This window comes from Tupaia chinensis, unplaced genomic scaffold, assembly GCF_000334495.1.
Source record: "Tupaia chinensis unplaced genomic scaffold, TupChi_1.0 Scaffold143584_1, whole genome shotgun sequence".
Lineage (NCBI taxonomy): Eukaryota > Metazoa > Chordata > Mammalia > Scandentia > Tupaiidae > Tupaia > Tupaia belangeri.
This window is the reverse complement of record NW_006203430.1, coordinates 5151629-5172424: the sequence shown is the minus strand read 5'-3', so window position 1 is coordinate 5172424 and position 20796 is coordinate 5151629. Positions and strand designations below refer to the sequence as shown.

Sequence of the window (20796 nt, the reverse complement as noted above, 5' to 3'; positions counted from 1 at the left end):
ATAGAAATGCAGTATATAGATGTAAATACCAGATATAGTGTGTGTGAAAGAGGAGGATCTGAGGAAGGACATTTGGAGGAGAGACAGAGAGGCAAAGCATTAATGGCACAAAGAGGTGTGGTATTATTTGTTGAAGATATTTTGTAGTTTTATCAACAGTACTAGGGAGAAATGTTCACCTGTTGAAATATCCATTTGGTAAGACAAATAATAATGTGATTGAATGTATGGAAGAAAATGAAATGAAAATAAATGAATTCATTAATTAAAAAAAGAAAACTTTGTGGAAAAAAATTTTTGAAAACTTCAAAACATTAGCTTCATTCAGATAATTTGGAGGCTATTTAAGTGAATTTCAATTTTTGGGACCAGCAGTTAGCGTAATGGCTATGTCGCTGAACTCTCATGTAGCCGACTGCGGTTCAAGTCCTGGACCCAGTGGCTTAAACTCATGCCAGGCGCGTGTGCGTGAGTGCCCAAGATCCCAAGAGGAGAATAGAGGAGAAGGAATTGCGGCATGGCCACCCCCCCGGGGGATGATTTCTCACTTTCTATCTCTGTCTCTCTGGCAAGCGCATGTGCCCTATGGAAAAAAACTTCTCCAAATTAAAAAAAAAAAAATTTTTTTTCTTCTCTCTTTGCACAGAGCACTTTATATTTCTTCAGACTACTCATCTCTGAGGGTTATTTAGAATGCTAAGGTCTAAGTCTGCACTGTTGATGGCTACATCACAATCCCTTGTCCATTCTCTTCTCAGGATTTTGGTCATGCATGCACACATTTCCAGCATGAGTTTCAAGCAGCTGGTCTGGGACTCGAATCACAGTCCACCAAGTAGGGATCCAGCGCCTTAACCACTACACCATCCGCTGGCCCCTGAACTTACTTTTTAATACATGAGGAGATTTCAAAAAGTTTATGGATAAATGGAATGAAAGTATGAGTTTATTTTGGTGTGAAAAGTGGAAATTGATGTGTAATTTTTTTTTCATAATTGGCATTTTTCATGAACTTTTTAAGACCCCTCTTTCCTGTATATAGCATCAAAAATATTAAGTCAATTCACATTGCCACAGAAAATTGCTTGATTTACATGTAATCCTAGTGATTTAGCATTTTTATATTATTTTTTGTTAGGTTGATAACAATATCTTACAGTTGCTTAAGTTCACATTTCCTTTATCGTTAGTGACATTGTTAGTATGTACTTCCATGGGTGACAATTTTACTTTTTGAAATTATGTCTTTGTGCTCTTATTTAAATAGCATTACAGAGCTTTTAGATATAAATATCAACCTATGTGGTAGAATACACCTTATCTCTAAATGTGTTATACTATCCCATTCCATTAAGCAGTTCTGAATTTTAGGCTAGAGGAAAGCTAAAACATGAGAGGTATTGTGTGTAATTTGTGAGTACTCAATGTGCACTTGTTAATTGACTGACTTACAAAAGTTTTTCTAACACCATTTCAGTATATGGCAACTGCTACTTACATGTGAAAAGGATGTATCCCATCACCTATGGGAGAGGAAACAGGAAAGGGGACAGAGGAGCAGGTGGGGATGCTGACATGGGAATACTCAGGAACCGTTGGAGTTCAGAGGTGCTTGGGCACTCCTCCTTTCCTCTGAATGTTTAAACTTGGACTCTGAGTTGTCTTTACAAACAATGGGCCCCAGGCTCTGGAGCATCCTGGCTGAACATGCTGATGAGTCAGAAGAAAGCACCCAGCTGGGTATTTCCAAGTAAAGGCCTTGATGTTGGGACTGAGTGGGATGCCCCCCCACCTTGGAGGAGGTTTCTTGCAGCAGGAGGAGGTGAGACTTTGATAATGGGGCTGGGGGAGCCATGTGAAGCTAGGGATCAGCTGACTTCTTCCCATGGAGGAGGGGAAGTGACAACCGTGCCTCCAAAACCAGGCTCAAGTTGATGGGGAATTCTTTGCTTGAATAAGGTTGAGGTGATTGTAGGGGTCACTCTTACTGCGACAGACATTTACACAGGTGCCAGATGATGGCCAGTACTGTTCAGCTCCTTTGTTGAGATCTCAGTCAGCATTTCCTGGCCACAGCAACAGATGGTTCTCTGAAGGTGGCTGGGGAAGAGACCTCGCAAAAACTGAACTTTCTCTTGTGCAGAGAATTTATGTTTCTCAGCGTGAAAGGTAGAAGTGCTTTTGCCTTGCCCTCCTAACTAGCTGAGGAGGGAAATGTGCTGGTCCCTTCTCTCCCACTCTAATGCTCTTCGATACCCATGTGTGATCCTGTGCACACATTCTGTGTGACAGGTTGGAAGAGGGGTATGTGGAAAGAGGAGTCCATCCTCCTAGCACAGAGATGAGTCTCTTTGCCTGATACAGGACTACACCTTCTAAGTACCGATTTCTAAGGCTCTGGTTTTCTAAAACTAGTTACAGATTCACAGAAGGATAAGTATCTGGTAGAAGGTTTGTCCCTGTACCAAGTCGCGGGGGGTGATGGTGGCTAAATCTGGGAACAGGTCTTCCTGTCAATGACGGAGTAACAACCCTTAGACTAAATGGTTTATAAAGAAATTGAGGAGTGTCTGTAGTGGAAGTTTTCCTTGGGAGCCATATTTTCTTTGGGGGAGCCATTCTCAGGTTGTTTTTGTTCAGATCTTTCCTTTGTAGGAAACAATATTTTAAATTCACAAACCTTCTGAGCACATTGAAGATACACCTCAATTGAGACCTGGGTCTTGCTCTCTCTTACATACAATGAAGCCAAATTTCTTACGTTCCACTGATTAAAAAGGTATTGGAAAAGTCGCTAAATTAAAGAAAGTACAGTGTATGCAGCATTAAGCTCCTTGTTATAATCACCAAGAGTACTTAGCCTTCATTTTAGATGCTTTTCTTCATCATTATTAACTCCTCATTTAGATTTCAAACATTCTTCACAATCAATTGATAATTGGTAATGAATTTGAAGAACATAATGAATCCACATGAAGGATGAGGTTATTTAATGTTTTCCAGATGCAGGCAGCTGTCAGGAGAAGTAGGCGATCAGTGAGACTGGGGGCCCCTGAAACCCTGTTACTCACGTGACAGGGGCTAAGGGTTCACGCTCAGATTTCCAGAATCCACATCCCAACCACAGAAGGAAGCCTAAGTGAGGTGAATGATCAGGAGTGCTTAAGTTCAACCATGGTGTTATCAAGTTTTATCGAACTATTTTAGTTTAAAAAAAAACCTCTGTATTGTTTCTGTCTCATGGCTGACTGTTCTATTTTGATCAAAACTACAGTCACAGAATTAACTATAGATGGGAGTGAGAGATGTGTTTACAGATGTGAAGACTGAAGTGAAATAATGTACTAATGACAACTGCAAGACTATTAATATCCTAATTCAAATTCAGTCATCTTTAGCTCCTCACTTAATTTAACATAACAGATGATAAATTAAGGAGTTTGTATCTTGAGTTTAAAACTTATTTCTGAACCAGAAAGCAATGTGGAAGGATCACAAATCCCAGTTATAAACAGTATTGGTTTAATGGCTTCCAATGTTGTCATATTATATCATTTAATTTTGCTACAAGGTTTAAAAACAGCCGTTTGAAGATTCATGGTACCTACAAATATAATTCTATTTTTAATGGAGCTTTTGAATAATTACTTTTAAAACTTATTATAGTTGTCACATTTGTGAGCAAAAAAGGGAAGTAGAAGATTCTAGTAACAGTGCACAATCTTATGGGGTTAAAATTCAGCACCTTCATTTTTCCGATGTGCACTAGAGCTGGAGATGAGTTAAAGTAATACAAATCTACAGCCTACACAATAGGGTATCCCCTGTGCTCTTTTCCTCTTTGCAACTCCTGCCAGTTTAGGGCATAGCATTACTCCTCACTGCTTATTTAATCCTTTTAGGATCTTAGTGTCTTGCATTGTCCTGCATCTCCCAGAACAGAGGAGAGAATTGGCTCCGATGGAACCAACTGGCAGGAATCACAGATGGGGCTTGTCATTCTGCTCAGGACTTCTGTGCTCAGCACAAAGGCACTAAGAGAGCAGTGAACTCTTAGACAACAAACTGTTGCTGCTGCTGTGGGAAGAGAGATTTGGGTTGGTCCTTCCCAAACTGCTTGAACACAAGCTCCACCCTTTCTGCAAGGAACTAGGCTAGCCTGAGTGGCTTAGCTCAGAGATTTAACATAAAGCTGCTCTACAGGCCAGAATAGGATGCTATTCCTAGAAGGCTTGTTAGACATTTTGACAGGAGGTAGTGGGCTTTAGGCAATAAGGATGTCTCTGAGTATTCTCTCATTTTCATTCTGTGAGGCCAAAGTGTTCCTGGGTTTCTTAGCACTCTGAGCATCTGAGGCACTACAACTTTATTTATCATTGGATGGGTAGAATGCAGCTCCCTCTTTTAGAGCCTCTGTAAAGGAACCCTTTGCAGTAAATTAGCCCCTGTTTGGCCCAGCTATTGACACGACTCCCATGTCCCATGTCACGTGGTTCAGCTGCTCTTTCTCTGCCCGCCATGTAATCCCTGAAAAAAATAGAAGCCTTTTTGTGTGCCCAGGGTGGGGGTGGGGTCCTGCCTTGCAAATCCCCCTGCATGGATGCAAAGCTGGATAGCAGTTGCCAGGGAGTTTTTTCAGCCCTTGCGGAAATTAAGGAACTGACGGAAGGAGCTTATACCCCATTTATGGTGAGTTCAAGTGGGACAATGGGTCTGTGTGGCAAAGGATTACCCAGCCAGTGACAAAAGGCTCAGGACCTTTTAATCTGAAAATCAAAATTGTGCATCCATCCAGTGACCCCACTGTGGGAAGATGTAATGACAGTGTGAGAGAACTGGCTTGTCCCCTCTTCTCATGATGGCAGACTTACTCAGTATGGAAAAATCACGGTTAAACTTCTAACATTCCACCTGCCTTTTCAGAATCAGACTAATAATAACATTCCTTTAAGATCCTGAAAGATTAAATCTCATTTAGAGGAGTTTGTGGGGTGCTGCTCCCAGGCATCAGATATCAGAAAGAGGGAGAGGTGGACCCTTAAAGGCACAGAGGGTGCCATGCCCAGTACTCCATGTGGAGGAGACCATCCAGTCTCTCCAGGCACACTGGACATTTTGAAGAATGTGAGCGAGACTAATTTTATTCACCAGGTCATTTTTTTTTCTTTTTCAATTCTCATTTATTTTTGACTCTTGGGGCAATGTCATCTTTTCCATATGAAAAAAAGGCAGCAAGTTCAAGGCAAAATAGGAATCTGAAGTGTAGCACAAAACCAAGGGTGGGAAGAGAAAGGCAGAGCAAAGGAAGAGATGCTGCAAAAAGACGGAGGGTGTCCTGCCCCTCCCCTCTGGGCAACGACTGGCACATTTCAGGGGAAGGATGCCATCCCTTCTCCATGTAAGTCAGACATGCTACTCCTTTTTAGGGGGTAGGAAAGGGTGTGGGTATGGGGAGGGCAATTCAGGAGGCTCAGGAACCAAAACTTGTCTTTGCCATCTTGAGTTCTGATCAGGGGAAAGGGAGAAATCCAATTTGTGTGGGAGCGAGAAGGACCCCAGAGTGGAACAGACTCCGCCAAAGAAAACAGCTCAGGATGGAGCTTGGAGAGAGAGGGAGACTGAAATGGAGATAATACTGTCAATTCCTCCCATGAAGCTGGGAGATAGAGCATGGAAATACCTGAAATTGTGACTTTTATAACTTGAATTCCCCTAAGACTGTTCGAGAATGGAAAACCCACCCCCAGACTGGCCAAAAACAAAGTTGTCTGGTCTGAAGATCTGGCCAAAGGGACCTGAGTGAACAGAATCCATGGTCCCAGGTTCTAGATCCACCAAGATGGCATGAGGAACGTATTTGCCACCTGTGGCTTCATTGTAGTACACAGAAATGCGGTCCAGCTGCAGGTCACTGTCCCTGTGGTAGGTACCAGTGGGGTCGATGCCATGTTTATCACTGATTACTTCCCAAAACTTGGCACCGATCTGGTTGCCACACTGACCGGCCTGAATGTGCACAATTGCCCCAGGTCATTTTTGGTAACTTTTGTTTCTTTCAACTCAAAGGGCTTATACTCCTGGGACACCTACACATTACAAGACAACTAGAAATAACATTAATGATGGTAGGTATGGAGTGACCCCTCCTTGCCTTGTGAACAGGTGTCTGCTGAAAAGACCACGGCAGTGATCTAAGCACCATCTCTGAGGACCCAGAGCAACACGGCAGGTGAGTCCTTGTGTGCAAAGTCTACCTTAAGGACTTTTGGAGGGAGGAGATTCTTTCTATGAGGTGATGAGCTTGGAGCTCTGGTTTCACTACAGGAGTGACCTTGGGAATTATTGAATAATTGGTGCCCTGAAGTCATTAGTTCATGGCTCTGCTGCCATCTGAAAGACCAGCTGAGGTCGACTATTACCAGGAAGAGCACAAAGCTAGAAATGTCACCAGCTGGGCTCTTCGGCTGCTGCTGGCACCCTACATGGCTCTGATTGCTACACCTGAGGATCCATGATTGACAGAAAGAAGACAAGGAGCAGAAAGCTCCCCCTGAGAGTGCCTGAGCTGCTGCACCCTCTGCACCCTGGTGGGGTGATGGCAGAGATGGTGGCACCGTTCCAGCTGACGATCACATGCTGTTCTACAGGCAAAAAATCCGCACATTGTCTCAGTGAATCTGATCACATTCTAGGAGAAAGAACAAGACAAAGGTAGCTGACTCTGTTTTTCCTAAAAGGAAATAAAAACACAAGTGGTTTAAAACTTCCAACGTGTTAGGGGCTGCCCATAGTCGTGGTAGGATTTGAACCCAATCCTGTTTCAGTTCTACTGACTTTTCATTAAAATTGTGAATTAAATGGATAGATGTGTGTTTGTTCCTTAAATCCCTACCATTAAGTAATACCTTTGTGTCCCAAGGCATAGGTCATTTCATTCAAATAAAACAGATGGCAATAATTTTTTCTAATTTAATAACCCAAGAGCTGTTCCAGTCTAAAAAGATGTCTGTGTCACTAAGGCAGAAGTTGCTGTCTCCTCTGCTCCCTTTTTCTCTCCATCTCTGACCTCCCTTCTCAATCCTCCCTTCTTGGCCTCACCAGTGTAAATGCAGAATAACAGCTTTTCATAATAAACCCAGATAAAGGCTCAAAATCCTCAGTATAGCACCTCAGGCAGCTGTTTCTAGGGTTTGGAATTCACCTGGGAAATGACAAATCCACTTAAACATTTTATCATTTTTGATTAGGTAACACATTAACAAGGTTTAGAAATCATAAAATGTAAAAAAAATTATGGTCAAAATCTTCCTTTATCACATTCCCCATCAACCCAGTCTCTTTTGTCACCAAACTAGAACAAAGTTAGCAAGTAGCCAAAATTATTGGTTTCTTAGGTATTCTTTCAGAAATTGTCTTCATGTTTGAATAAGCAAATACAAATATATAGTTCCTTTAAATATTACATATACTGTTTATATCTAACACAAAGGTATATTGCTATCTTGCAAATTTTTTCCTATTAGTACATAGAGAGCATCCTCAACTTCTTTCTGCAGTTGCATTGTGTAACTGTACTATATCTAACCAATTTCCGACTAATGGGCATTTGGGTATTAACACTCTTTTGCAGTTACAATGATGTATTAAATAACTGTGAACAGACACTATTTCCCATGTATGCCAATATACACATATGTAGAGAGAGTTCATTCCTGGAGGAAGACTTTCTGGGTCAAAAGATCAATGTATTTATACTTTACCATGTATTTCCAGATAGCTGTCCCCACCAGTTTTACCCATTTACAGACCTGCCAATTTTATATGAAATGTCCTTTTTCTGGGGTCAGCAGGTGGTATGGTGGTTAAGGGCGCAGGACTCCCACATGGCTGACCATGGCTCGAGTCCTGAACCTGGCAGCTTGCTTTCTCACTTTCCCTCTCTCTCTCTCTCTCTCTCTCTCTCACACACACACACACACACACACACTCTCACTCTGTCTCTTTCTGGTCAAATTAAAAGAAAAGAAGAAAAAGAAAGAAAGAAAGAGAGAGAGAGAAAGAAAGAAAGGAAGGAAGGAAGGAAGGAAGGAAGAAAGAAAGAAAGAAAGAAAGAAAGAAAGGGAGAGAGAAAGAGAGAAAGAGAGAAAGAAAGAGAAGAGAAAAAAAAGAAAGGAAGGAAAGAAGTTAAAGAAAATAATTATTTAAAAAAATTTTAATTAAAAAAATGCCCTTTTCCCAATTTTCTCAATATAGCTATTTTATCCACTTTTTAAAATACTTTAGTCAAACTGATAGATTATAAATTGTATCTTAGTGGAATTTCATTTAGCTTTTTTTTTTTTTTTTTATTATGAGTAAGAGTGAGCATTTCTTCTTATGCTTAAGATGCATTTTTATTCCTCTGTTTTCATCATCTCCAGTTTTCTTTAGTGGATGACCAATAATGTCATGCTGAGGAAAAACAGGCTGTTTCCATGTCTGACATGAGGAGGACATGCATCCAGCATGTCACCACCAGGATTTAGACCTTGGTGTCCACCAGGAGGGACCTTGAGCTGCATCGACAGGAGAAGGAAATAGCCTTCTCAGTGGAAGGCACCAGGCGTAATGATGCACAATGTTGCCTGCCCACGGTTTTCTTTGATATGCAGCAAGTCTTGTGAGACAGGACCACCCGTCCTGTGGGATGGAAGATGGGACTATTCAGTTAGGATGGAGTGAGATTACTGAGTGCCAGGGTAAGGACTTTGGATTCTGTTTACAGGTTGTGGACCGTGACCTGTTCCTGAGTACAAAATGAGTGCCTCAGTTGCCCCCAACTGCTAGTATTCTGTGTGAAGCTGTGTGTCCTGTACCTGGAATATAATCCATGTCAACATGCAGCACAGGCACAGGTACTGGCACAGCAGTAATGCAGCTGGACCCGCATGAGAAGCATCCTGGGTTCATGTTTCATGTTCCAGGATCTCCCAGAGCATGCCAGATGCATGCACTCATGCTCTTGATCTGGGTTAGCCGAGACTGGGGCAGATTGCACTATAAAGATACTGTTGCAGTATATCTCTCTCTCCCCCCCCCAACCTCCTTGGAAGAAATAGGTAAACTTTTAAAAAAAGCAGCACATAGTAAAAAAATTCACTAAAAATAACATCAGTTGCAAAGAATCCTAGAGAGTTCAAATTAATTGTTTGTGACTTATAATAGTTGATAGTTTTCTGGTACAAATTCTGGGAGTTGTCTTCCCAGGCACCAGCTTTGGTTCCAGATTACAGATCCTACTGCTACTCCCCAACATGATTTCCAAGACTGTTCATTCTGTAACTGAGACTCGACAGAGAGGAGATGGAATCTCCTGTCACTGCAAACCTGGGACCAGTTGTAAGGCAGGGGTTGGCCTCAAGCCCCATTTCTTCCCCCAGCTAATTCACTAGAATAGTACAAAAAGTAAAATAGAAGGAAAAGAGAAAAATTAGGCCAAGAGATGCCTGGACAAATGAGAGGTTTTCAGTCCCTAAGATTTTTATTTCCTGTTCATTCTTTTGAAATGGTTGAGCTCCAAATTCACCAATATATCTTATTTCAGTGCCTATTCAGAGCATGTAGGGACCGGCAGATAGTGTAATAGTTATGTAACTGGGCTTCCATGTGGTCAATCGTGATTTGAGTCCCGGACCTGGAAACTTAAAACTCATGTTGGGCATGTGTGTGTGCATGCCCAAAATCCCAAGAGGAGACTGGGAGAGAAGGGATTGAGGCATGGCATTCCTCTCTGGGGTTGGGGGGGGGAGTGATTTCTTGCTTTCTGTCTCTCTGTCTCTCTGGCAAGCGCACACACCCTATAGCAAAAATCTCTCTGTCTCTAAAAAGAAGATATTCAGAGATTCAGAGCATGTCATCATGAAAAGATATGGGGGACTGTTTTAAAAAGTTTATTTTTTTCTTTTATGGGAGTGAGAGAGAGAGAGAGACAGACAGAGAGAGAGAAGGGTTTTAAACCGTAATCCCCTCTCCGTACCTTCCCAGCCAACCAGGATCACAGATACACACACGTGCACTCAGAATGCACTCCTAGGACAAATGGTGCACTGAATGTGTGACCTTCCACAGCGTGGATCATAGCTTGATTATCACCTTACTACTGTGCCACCAGCTGCTCCTACATGGTTGTCTTTTTAATATATTTCAAACCTAAATATAAATTGCTTTTAAATTGGTTATTATTTTGAATGATTAATTTCTGTTATGGGCTTTTTAATTTTAGGTTTTGGGGCTCTCTTTTTTTTGGTCATAGGATGTGTACACTTGCCAGACAGACACAGTGAGAGGCAAAGTGAGAAGTTACTCCCTAGGGGGATGATCATGCTTCAATCCCTCCTCCTCCATCCTCCTCCTGGAATTTTGGGCACATAAGCACACACAGTCAGCATCAGTTTCAAGCCACCAGGTCCAGGATTTGAACCATGGTTGGCCTTGTGGGAGTCCAGCGTCAACCACCCACTACCTCCTGGTCCTTTTCTATGCTTTTTATTGGCACAGTTGCTCAAGTAACACAGGTAACTCAAGTCAACAAGCATGCATTGACTTCTTACTATAAACAGGGAGTGAAGGAAGGAAGAAGGTTCTCTAAAATATTTATAGCCCACATATTTATTCATTGTGTCTCTGATTAAAGACATGGAATCTTCTGACTCTGTTTCAGGAGATTACATGTAAAAATATTTTATAAGCTTTACTTTTCCATGTTAAAGCTACTGGCAAAAAATGAATAGATTTCATTTACTAAGAGTGTAGGATCATAGAAGTTGATTTTATTGAACCAAATTAGAGTTTAAAATGTGCAGATAAAGTTGCACTAGACTTTGGATAATTCTGTTCTACATTTGACCACCCAATTGTGTGTAAACGGGCATATGTGTGTGTCTGTTTTGGGACTCACAGAGCAGAGAGCTAGCTGCTTGATAGTTCTTCATCCCAGGCATCCCCCTGGCATTCTCTCCTGTTCTTTCCTGCACTATGGAGACAGATGGTCCACACCCACACTTTGCCAGAGATCATTACATTGAGTCTTGGCAATTCTAAGAGCTCCAACTTCTCCTGGCTCTCACAGCTGATGGTGAGGACTCCCTGGGTAGATGAGTCTGTGAGAAGTTGGCCTTCAGTATTAAAATAATGAATAGGCTTTAATGTGATTCTAAAAAGTCACTCAACCAGGAAAAGTTGGCTTAGATACAAGAAGCAGATTTCAGTGAGCTCTCATTTACATGTGGTTTTCCAACTGCATTTTCTTAAGAACACAGAAATATAGTGGCTTGCCCAATAACTGACTTTCAACAATTGAATTCAAAACTAGCCCCTTGTTAGTTTGAGGTACTCTGTACCAACCAAACAGATACTAGTCTTCTGTGCCTTGAAAGTTTTCTTCAAAGTCATAATCTCAAGTTACCAATGATCATTAAATCAGAGACAGGATTATTCCTTTATTCTTTTGTGTATGTTCCTTAATAGCTGAATAAGCATAGTCATAGCAGCACCCAGCACATGCACGTGTTAGTTTATAGAAAACAGAAGACTCTTCAAACTTGTCACTCAGTTTTCATATAACCCTACAAATGATCAACAATCCTGTGTTTCAGGGGCCAAGACAATCTTCTGGAGTTCCCCAAGGTTCCATAACAAGTGCCTGTCTTATGAACCATATAACTCTTGTTCTATTGTATGCTACACATTGGTTCAAGAGTTTAAACTAAATAGAAAGCCTGAGCCTACCTCTTTTTCCCCCTATTTTTTTCTTTTCTACCATAGGACACTTGTTTGCACTCTCCAGAGAGAGACAGAGAGAAAAAAAGAGAGGAAGAGAGAAATGGCCATGACACAATCCCTTCTTCTTTTCTCTATTCTTTTCAGATTTTGGGCATGCTCACACATGCTCCTGGAGTGATTTTCAAGCTGCTGGATCTGAGACTTGAACCACACAGTCAGTCATGTGCAGTATAACTGCCCTAACCTCCATGCCACCTGCTGGCCCACCCTCCTTCTTTTTATTCATGAGATAAAGAGAGAGAGATTTGAGTGAGAGAGAGAGAGAGATACTTTTGATGGGATCGTTCCATGTAGTGATCCTCCTTCCTCAGCCTCTTGGTTAGCTAGGACCACTGCACCTAGCCTGTTGAGAGTGGACCTCAAGCTGAACTCAAGTGTCTTTAGCCACCATGCAGTGGAGCACTTCCTGCTTGTGCCACCATGACCAGGCCCCTACTCTTCATTTTTCTTGTATCCATTTTACTTCCAGTCAGCACAGTACTCTTTTAAACAGTAAACCATTTTTATTAATGTCCAGAGCAAGAAAAGGGCAAAGTTATATCTATTTTTAGGCAAGCATCTACTGAGATCACCATACCCTCACAATGTATAGGTGCCTGTCTGCATTATTCTAAAGGTTTTTCTTTTTCCTTTCTTTTAAAAAGTAGAAATATATATATGTAAACACTCAAATACTCACTTATAAAAAAAAACCAAAATGAGGTAAACATTTAGCCTTTTTGCTTTGAATTTTCTTAAGTGAAATATGTAGAAGACAAAGTTGCATCCCTCTTTGACAACCAAGTACAAACTCACTACTCACATTCTCTTCACAGAATGAGTGTCATGAATTTAGTGAGTAACCCCTGTTTTTATGAATGTGTTTGAATATATACATATATGTATATACATATATATATAATATATATACACACACATATATATATATATTACATTGTAATTGCTTTTATATCCATAAACAATATATAGTACTATTCTCTGTGTTTTTAGATTATATGAGGAGGTCTTCAAAAAGTTCATGGAGGGACCAGCAGCTAGCATAATGGCTATGTCACTGAACTCTCACGTAGTTGACTGCAGTTTGAGTCCCGGACCTGGTGACTTAAACTCATGCCAGGCACATGTGCGTGCATGCCCAAGATCCCAAGAGAACAATGAAGGAGAAGTGATTGTGGCATGGCCATCCCCCCTGGGGAGTGATTTCTCACGTTCTGTCTCTCTGTCTCTCTGTGTCTGGAGAGCACATGCACCTTATAGCAAAAACCTTTCCAAAAAAAAAAAGTTCATGGAAAAGTGTATTATGAAAAAGCTATGGATACTTTAATTCTATTTTTCATGAACTTTAAAATGTCTATTCATAAATAAATAGCATCATCCTGGAGAAAAAGCTTTATTTTTTTAAATTTAGCACTATATTTTTAAATACCCTTGCTTACAATCACATATTCAGTTTGTAGCTAAACAATTTTAGCTTTAAAAAGTTAATCTATATTTTCTAATGTGTGAATTCTAATGTGATTACTAGGTATTTTTGTATTTAATTTGCAATTGTATAGGTTTTACACTTATCCTTAGGTATTTTTGTATTTAATTTGCAATTGTATATATTTTACACTTATCATGTTTTGAGACACCTTTTTACCTTTATTCATTACACTTGTATAAAGCTATATGTTCATAGGATATTCATAGAAAGTGTGTTTTTCTGCTTGTTTTCATTTCATTCTTAAAGCAACCATTCTTTTTTTTAATTAATTTATTTACATTTAATTACAAGCAGCCCTTCTAAGCACATTTTTATCCTCATCCTGAGATCCTAATTCCTGCATAATCTTTGGCAATTTTCCTTCTCTAACTCATTTTCTTCATTGCATTGGCTTAGCTACATTGCCATGGTATTATTCCCTAAAGATTCAGCTTTAATAATACCAACTACAGTAGTAATGACACGTGTCATTTATTGAGACTGATAGATATTTACTGATATATTTTAGATACCATTCCTGAAAAATAATGAACTCTGGATAAAAATCAAAATTTGAACTAACTGCAGATAGACCCAAGGGTCTGAGATTTTTCTTGCCCTTTCAGCTGGACTCTGAGTTGAGGGAGACTTTATTTTCTTCTCTGTTTGGTGCTGCTATAACAAAATGCCACAGCCTGGATAACTTTGCAATGAACAAAACTTTGTTGGTTTACAAATCTGGAGGCTGGAATGTCCAAGACCGAAGCCTGGCTTCTGGCGAGGTCCTTCTTGCTGCATCATAACATGGTGGAAGGGCAAAGAGACAAGTGAGCAAAAGAGACAAAAAAGGGCTGAACTGGAAGTCCCTCCCTTGGTAATGAACCCACTTCCACGATAATGGGATAATGGTGTTAATCCGTTTATGACAGCAATGCCCTCAGTACCCAAACACCTCCTTTACAGCCCACCTCCCAACACTGTCACATTGAGTGTCAAGTTTCCAACACAAACTTTTGGGGAACACATTCGAACCATAGTACTTGGTAAATGTTTTGTAAGCACTTGAAAAGGATATGCATTCCATATTACTGGGTAAAATGTTCTATAAATGTTGATTACATCCTGTTGCTTAATAGTATTCCTGAGTTCTACATCTTTTCTGATTTTCTGTCCAGGCGTTCTGACAGAAAACCTCTTGAGAAAGAAGTGTTAAAACATCCAACTCTAATTGCAGACTTACCCATTTCTCCAGTTCTATCAACTTTTGCTTTACATATTTTATGGTTCAGTTGCTTGGTGCATAAATAGTTAAGATTGCTATGTCTTTTGGTGGATTGACCCTTTGTCTATATAACATCCTTCACTGAACTAGGAGTTTTCTTTACTCTGAAGAGAACTTGATCTGATTCATAGAAGAATTTTTTAAAATTAATAGTTGCATGGTGTATTCGTTTCATACTTTTATTTTCAATCTACTTATACTAATAGTTAAAGACCGTTTTTTTTAGACAACATCTCGTTGAGACTTTATTTCTTTATTTTCTTTTATTATTTTTATTCGGAAAATCTCTTAGACAGTAACTCTTGATATAATCACTGAAATGTTTTTACAACTTTCAATATGATACTTTTCATTATCACTTACAGAAAGTATTCAAGAGTACCACAAAAATATTTCAACTGCCACAAAAATATCAAAACAATTAAAAGGTTTAGAAGATGTGAAACACATTAGTTAATGAACATTGATTAAAAGAGGTACTAGTCTCTTTTTTAAAAGGTTGTTTTGAAAACAGATCTGGGCATGTCATGTAATGTTGATATTTACAAGTCACTATTTGTCTAACAGCAATCACATTCCTGGGTGTTTTTTTTATTTAATTTAATTTACTATTATCATAATTTTTATATTAAATTTAATCACATATAACTTTACAGTGTATTACATTTCTTTTTCAAGCATAATTACCATGCATCAGTCAAGACAAAGACATTACTGTCCACATCATCATCATCAAATAGCTTTTCGTCATTTTTTTCAGATTATTATTATTATTTATTCTCTTTATTTTTTAGGAGGTCTTCAATCATTCAATCACTATATATCAATTGGCTTGTAAAGAGAATTTACCCAACATGAAATACTTCACAGACCAGTCCAGATGAGACTATTATACATGTTATCATCAACAGATAATAAACCATTTCTGTGTCCCAATAATGTCATGCCTCTCAATTTGTTCTCTTGTTATCCTTCTCTATACTCTTCCTTTCTCCCTGCACCCAACATTCCACACTGTCTTCAACATCCATAACTATTTTCTCTGCTTTTATGCCCTCCAATATTTCTATCTCTACCATAAAGTGCAGATAGTCGAGACATATTAAGTGGATATATACAATATCTTTCATATCCTGGCTTGCTTCACTCAGTAATAGATCTTCCATATTCAACCACTTTCTATCAAATGCCAGGGTCTCATTGGTTTTTTTTGTTTGTTTGTTTGTTTGTTTGTTTGTTTTTTATGGCTGACTAGTATTCCATAGGGTTTATATGCCACACTTTTTACTAATTCCTGCATAATCTTTGGCAATTTTCCTTCTCTAACTCATTTTCTTCATTGCATTGGCTTAGCTACATTGCCATGGTATTATTCCCTAAAGATTCAGCTTTAATAATACCAACTACAGTAGTAATGACACGTGTCATTTATTGAGACTGATAGATATTTACTGATATATTTTAGATACCATTCCTGAAAAATAATGAACTCTGGATAAAAATCAAAATTTGAACTAACTGCAGATAGACCCAAGGGTCTGAGATTTTTCTTGCCCTTTCAGCTGGACTCTGAGTTGAGGGAGACTTTATTTTCTTCTCTGTTTGGTGCTGCTATAACAAAATGCCACAGCCTGGATAACTTTGCAATGAACAAAACTTTGTTGGTTTACAAATCTGGAGGCTGGAATGTCCAAGACCGAAGCCTGGCTTCTGGCGAGGTCCTTCTTGCTGCATCATAACATGGTGGAAGGGCAAAGAGACAAGTGAGCAAAAGAGACAAAAAAGGGCTGAACTGGAAGTCCCTCCCTTGGTAATGAACCCACTTCCACGATAATGGGATAATGGTGTTAATCCGTTTATGACAGCAATGCCCTCAGTACCCAAACACCTCCTTTACAGCCCACCTCCCAACACTGTCACATTGAGTGTCAAGTTTCCAACACAAACTTTTGGGGAACACATTCGAACCATAGTACTTGGTAAATGTTTTGTAAGCACTTGAAAAGGATATGCTTTCCATATTACTGGGTAAAATGTTCTATAAATGTTGATTACATCCTGTTGCTTAATAGTATTCCTGAGTTCTACATCTTTTCTGATTTTCTGTCCAGGCGTTCTGACAGAAAACCTCTTGAGAAAGAAGTGTTAAAACATCCAACTCTAATTGCAGACTTACCCATTTCTCCAGTTCTATCAACTTTTGCTTTACATATTTTATGGTTCAGTTGCTTGGTGCATAAATAGTTAAGATTGCTATGTCTTTTGGTGGATTGACCCTTTGTCTATATAACATCCTTCACTGAACTAGGAGTTTTCTTTACTCTGAAGAGAACTTGATCTGATTCATAGAAGAATTTTTTAAAATTAATAGTTGCATGGTGTATTCGTTTCATACTTTTATTTTCAATCTACTTATACTAATAGTTAAAGACCGTTTTTTTTAGACAACATCTCGTTGAGACTTTATTTCTTTATTTTCTTTTATTATTTTTATTCGGAAAATCTCTTAGACAGTAACTCTTGATATAATCACTGAAATGTTTTTACAACTTTCAATATGATACTTTTCATTATCACTTACAGAAAGTATTCAAGAGTACCACAAAAATATTTCAACTGCCACAAAAATATCAAAACAATTAAAAGGTTTAGAAGATGTGAAACACATTAGTTAATGAACATTGATTAAAAGAGGTACTAGTCTCTTTTTTAAAAGGTTGTTTTGAAAACAGATCTGGGCATGTCATGTAATGTTGATATTTACAAGTCACTATTTGTCTAACAGCAATCACATTCCTGGGTGTTTTTTTTATTTAATTTAATTTACTATTATCATAATTTTTATATTAAATTTAATCACATATAACTTTACAGTGTATTACATTTCTTTTTCAAGCATAATTACCATGCATCAGTCAAGACAAAGACATTACTGTCCACATCATCATCATCAAATAGCTTTTCGTCATTTTTTTCAGATTATTATTATTATTTATTCTCTTTATTTTTTAGGAGGTCTTCAATCATTCAATCACTATATATCAATTGGCTTGTAAAGAGAATTTACCCAACATGAAATACTTCACAGACCAGTCCAGATGAGACTATTATACATGTTATCATCAACAGATAATAAACCATTTCTGTGTCCCAATAATGTCATGCCTCTCAATTTGTTCTCTTGTTATCCTTCTCTATACTCTTCCTTTCTCCCTGCACCCAACATTCCACACTGTCTTCAACATCCATAACTATTTTCTCTGCTTTTATGCCCTCCAATATTTCTATCTCTACCATAAAGTGCAGATAGTCGAGACATATTAAGTGGATATATACAATATCTTTCATATCCTGGCTTGCTTCACTCAGTAATAGATCTTCCATATTCAACCACTTTCTATCAAATGCCAGGGTCTCATTGGTTTTTTTTGTTTGTTTGTTTGTTTGTTTGTTTTTTATGGCTGACTAGTATTCCATAGGGTTTATATGCCACACTTTTTACATCCATTCATCTGTTTATGGACATTTGGGTTGGTTCCATGTCTTAGTGATTGTGAATAATGCTGCAATAAACATTGATGTGCAAATACTTTTCTGACTGAGCATTCTCCTGTCCTTTGGGTAAATACCCAGAAGTGGGTTTGTTGAATCAAAAGGTAGTTCTATTTGTAGATCTTTGAGGAACCTCCATATTGTTTTCCACAATGGCTGAACCAGTTTACATTTTCACCAGTGAAGGAGAATTTCCCTTTCACCACATCCCTGCCAACACTTATCATTTTTTGTATTTTTAATCTTTGCCATTCTGACAGGGGTTAGGTGGTATCTCATTGTGGTTTTAATCTGCATTTCCCTTATTATGGGGGATGTTGAGCATTTCTTCAAATGCTTTTTGGCTGTTCATATATCTTCCTTAGAGAGATTTTCGTTCAACTCATTTTCCTGTCTTTTAATTGGGTTAGACTTTTTTTTTTTTCAGATAAGCCCCTTGAATTCCCTGTGTATTCTTGTTTCCAGTCGCTTGTCTGAGGCATATTTTACAAAAATATTCTCCCATTCTGAGGCTTGTCGATTCACACTAAGTACTGTGTCCTGTGCTGTGCAGAAATTTCTTAAGCTGATGTAATCCCATTTGTCTATTTTAGGGTTTATTGTCTGTGCTTTGGAAGTCTTATTTAAGAAGTCTTTGCCTACCGCAATGTTTCCCAGAGTTTCCCCAGTGTTTTCCACCAGTATTTTTACAGTTTGAGGCATTAGGTTCAGATCTTTGATCTGTTTTGAATTGATTTTTGTTAATAGTGGAAGATGGGGATTCAGTTTCATCTTTCTGCAGGTGAATATCCAGTTTTTCCAGCACCATTTGCTAAAAAAGGTTTTCCTTTTCCCACTGGATTGACTGGTATCCTTTGTCAAAAATCAGTTGGCTGTGGGGCCAGCAGTTAGCGTGATGGCTATGTCGCTGGGCTCCCATGTAGTTGACTGCGATTCGCGTCCCAAACCCGGTGGCTTAAAACTCACACTGGGCGCATGTGTGTGTGTGCCCAAGATCCTGAGAGGAGAATGGAGAAGGAATTACAGTGTGACCATCTCCCCTGGGGGGGTGATTTTTCACTTTCTATCTCTCTGTTTCTCTCTGTCTGTCTGGTGAGTGCGCCTGCCCTATAGCAAAAACCTCTCAAAAAAAAAAAAATCAGTTGGCCATAAGCTTTGGAGTTTATTTCTGGGGTCTCTATCTTTTCTCATTGGTGCACCTGTCTGTTTTTGTGCCAATACTGAGCTGTTTTGATTATCACAGCTTTATAGTATGTTTTGCGACCCACTTCACTCTTCTTGCACAAGATTGCTTTGGCAATACAAGGTCTTTTATAATTCCAGACAAATTCTATGATTTTCTTTTCTAGATCTGTGAAGAAGGTCTCTGATATTTTGTTGGAATCACATTAAATATGTAGAATAATTTGGGTAGAATTGCCATTTTGATTATGTTAATTCTTCCAATTCAGAAACATGGATGTCCTTCCACTTTTTTATGTAATTTTCAATATATTTTTAAAGATTTTCATAGTTCTCTTTGTGAAGGTCTTTGACTTCCTTAGGTAGGTTTATCCCTAAGTATCTTCTACATTTTGTGGCTATGGTAAAAGGGATTTATTTTTTCAGCTCTTACTATATTCAACTTGTTCATAAATAGGAATACTATAGGTTTTTGGATGTTGGTTTTGTATCTTGCCACCCTACTGTATTCATTTATCACTTCAAGAAGTTTTTCCATGGAAAACTTTGGGTTTTTTTTAAGTATACCATCATATCATCTGCAAATAGATATTTTCAACTCTTCTTTGCCTATTTGAATGCCTTTTATATTATTGCATTAGCTAAGACTTCCAGCTCTATATTAAAAAGTAGTCGAGAAAGTGGGTCCCTTGTCTAGAACCAATTTTTAATCGAAAAGCTTTTAGCTTTCCCCCATGCATTTGATCTGCATTTTCCTTATGATGAAGGATGTTGAGCATTTTTTCATATGCCTTTTGGCTATTCATATATCATCTATAGAGAGTGTTTTTTTCAATTCTTTCTCCCATCTTCTAATAGGGTTGATTATCTTTTTTTCCAAACAGCTGCTTGAGTTTCTTGTGTATTCTGGTTATCAGTTCCTTATCTGATGCATAATTTACAAAAATATTTTCCCATTCTGAGGGCTGTCAATTCACACTAATTATTGTCTTTTGCTGTGCAGAAACTTCTTAGGCTGACGTAATCCCACTCGTCTATTTTGGGGATTATCGACTGTGCATTGGGGTTCTTATTTAAGAAGTCTTTGCCTACCCCAATATCTCCCAGAGTTTTCCCAGTGTTTTCCACCAGTAGTTTCAAAGTTCGAGGCCTTAGGTTTAGATAATTTTGTACTCAGTTTTATATAATTTTCATAGGGAAGATATTTTACTTCTTTGGTTAGATGTATTCACATATGCAGAATATCTATCTATCATCTATCTACTGTCTATCTAGGCTATTATAAATGGAATTGATTTCCTTATTCCTTCCTCAATCTATCACTGTTACTGCAAGTTAAAAACGGCAGTACAGATTTATATACATTGATTTGTACCCTGAAACTTTGCTAATTTTTTTCAACTTTGCTAATTTTTAAAAAAATCACCTCTAAGAATTTCTTCAGTGGATTCTTTAGTTTTTTTTTTTTTAAATAATAAAATTATTTTGTCTGCAA

At 38.6% G+C, this 20796-nt stretch overlaps 1 pseudogene; it reads right to left on the bottom strand.

Annotated features, from left to right (window-relative positions):
* The window catches only part of LOC102494470 (uncharacterized), a 73602-nt pseudogene that overhangs the window by 26531 nt on the left and 26275 nt on the right, over positions 1 to 20796 (bottom strand).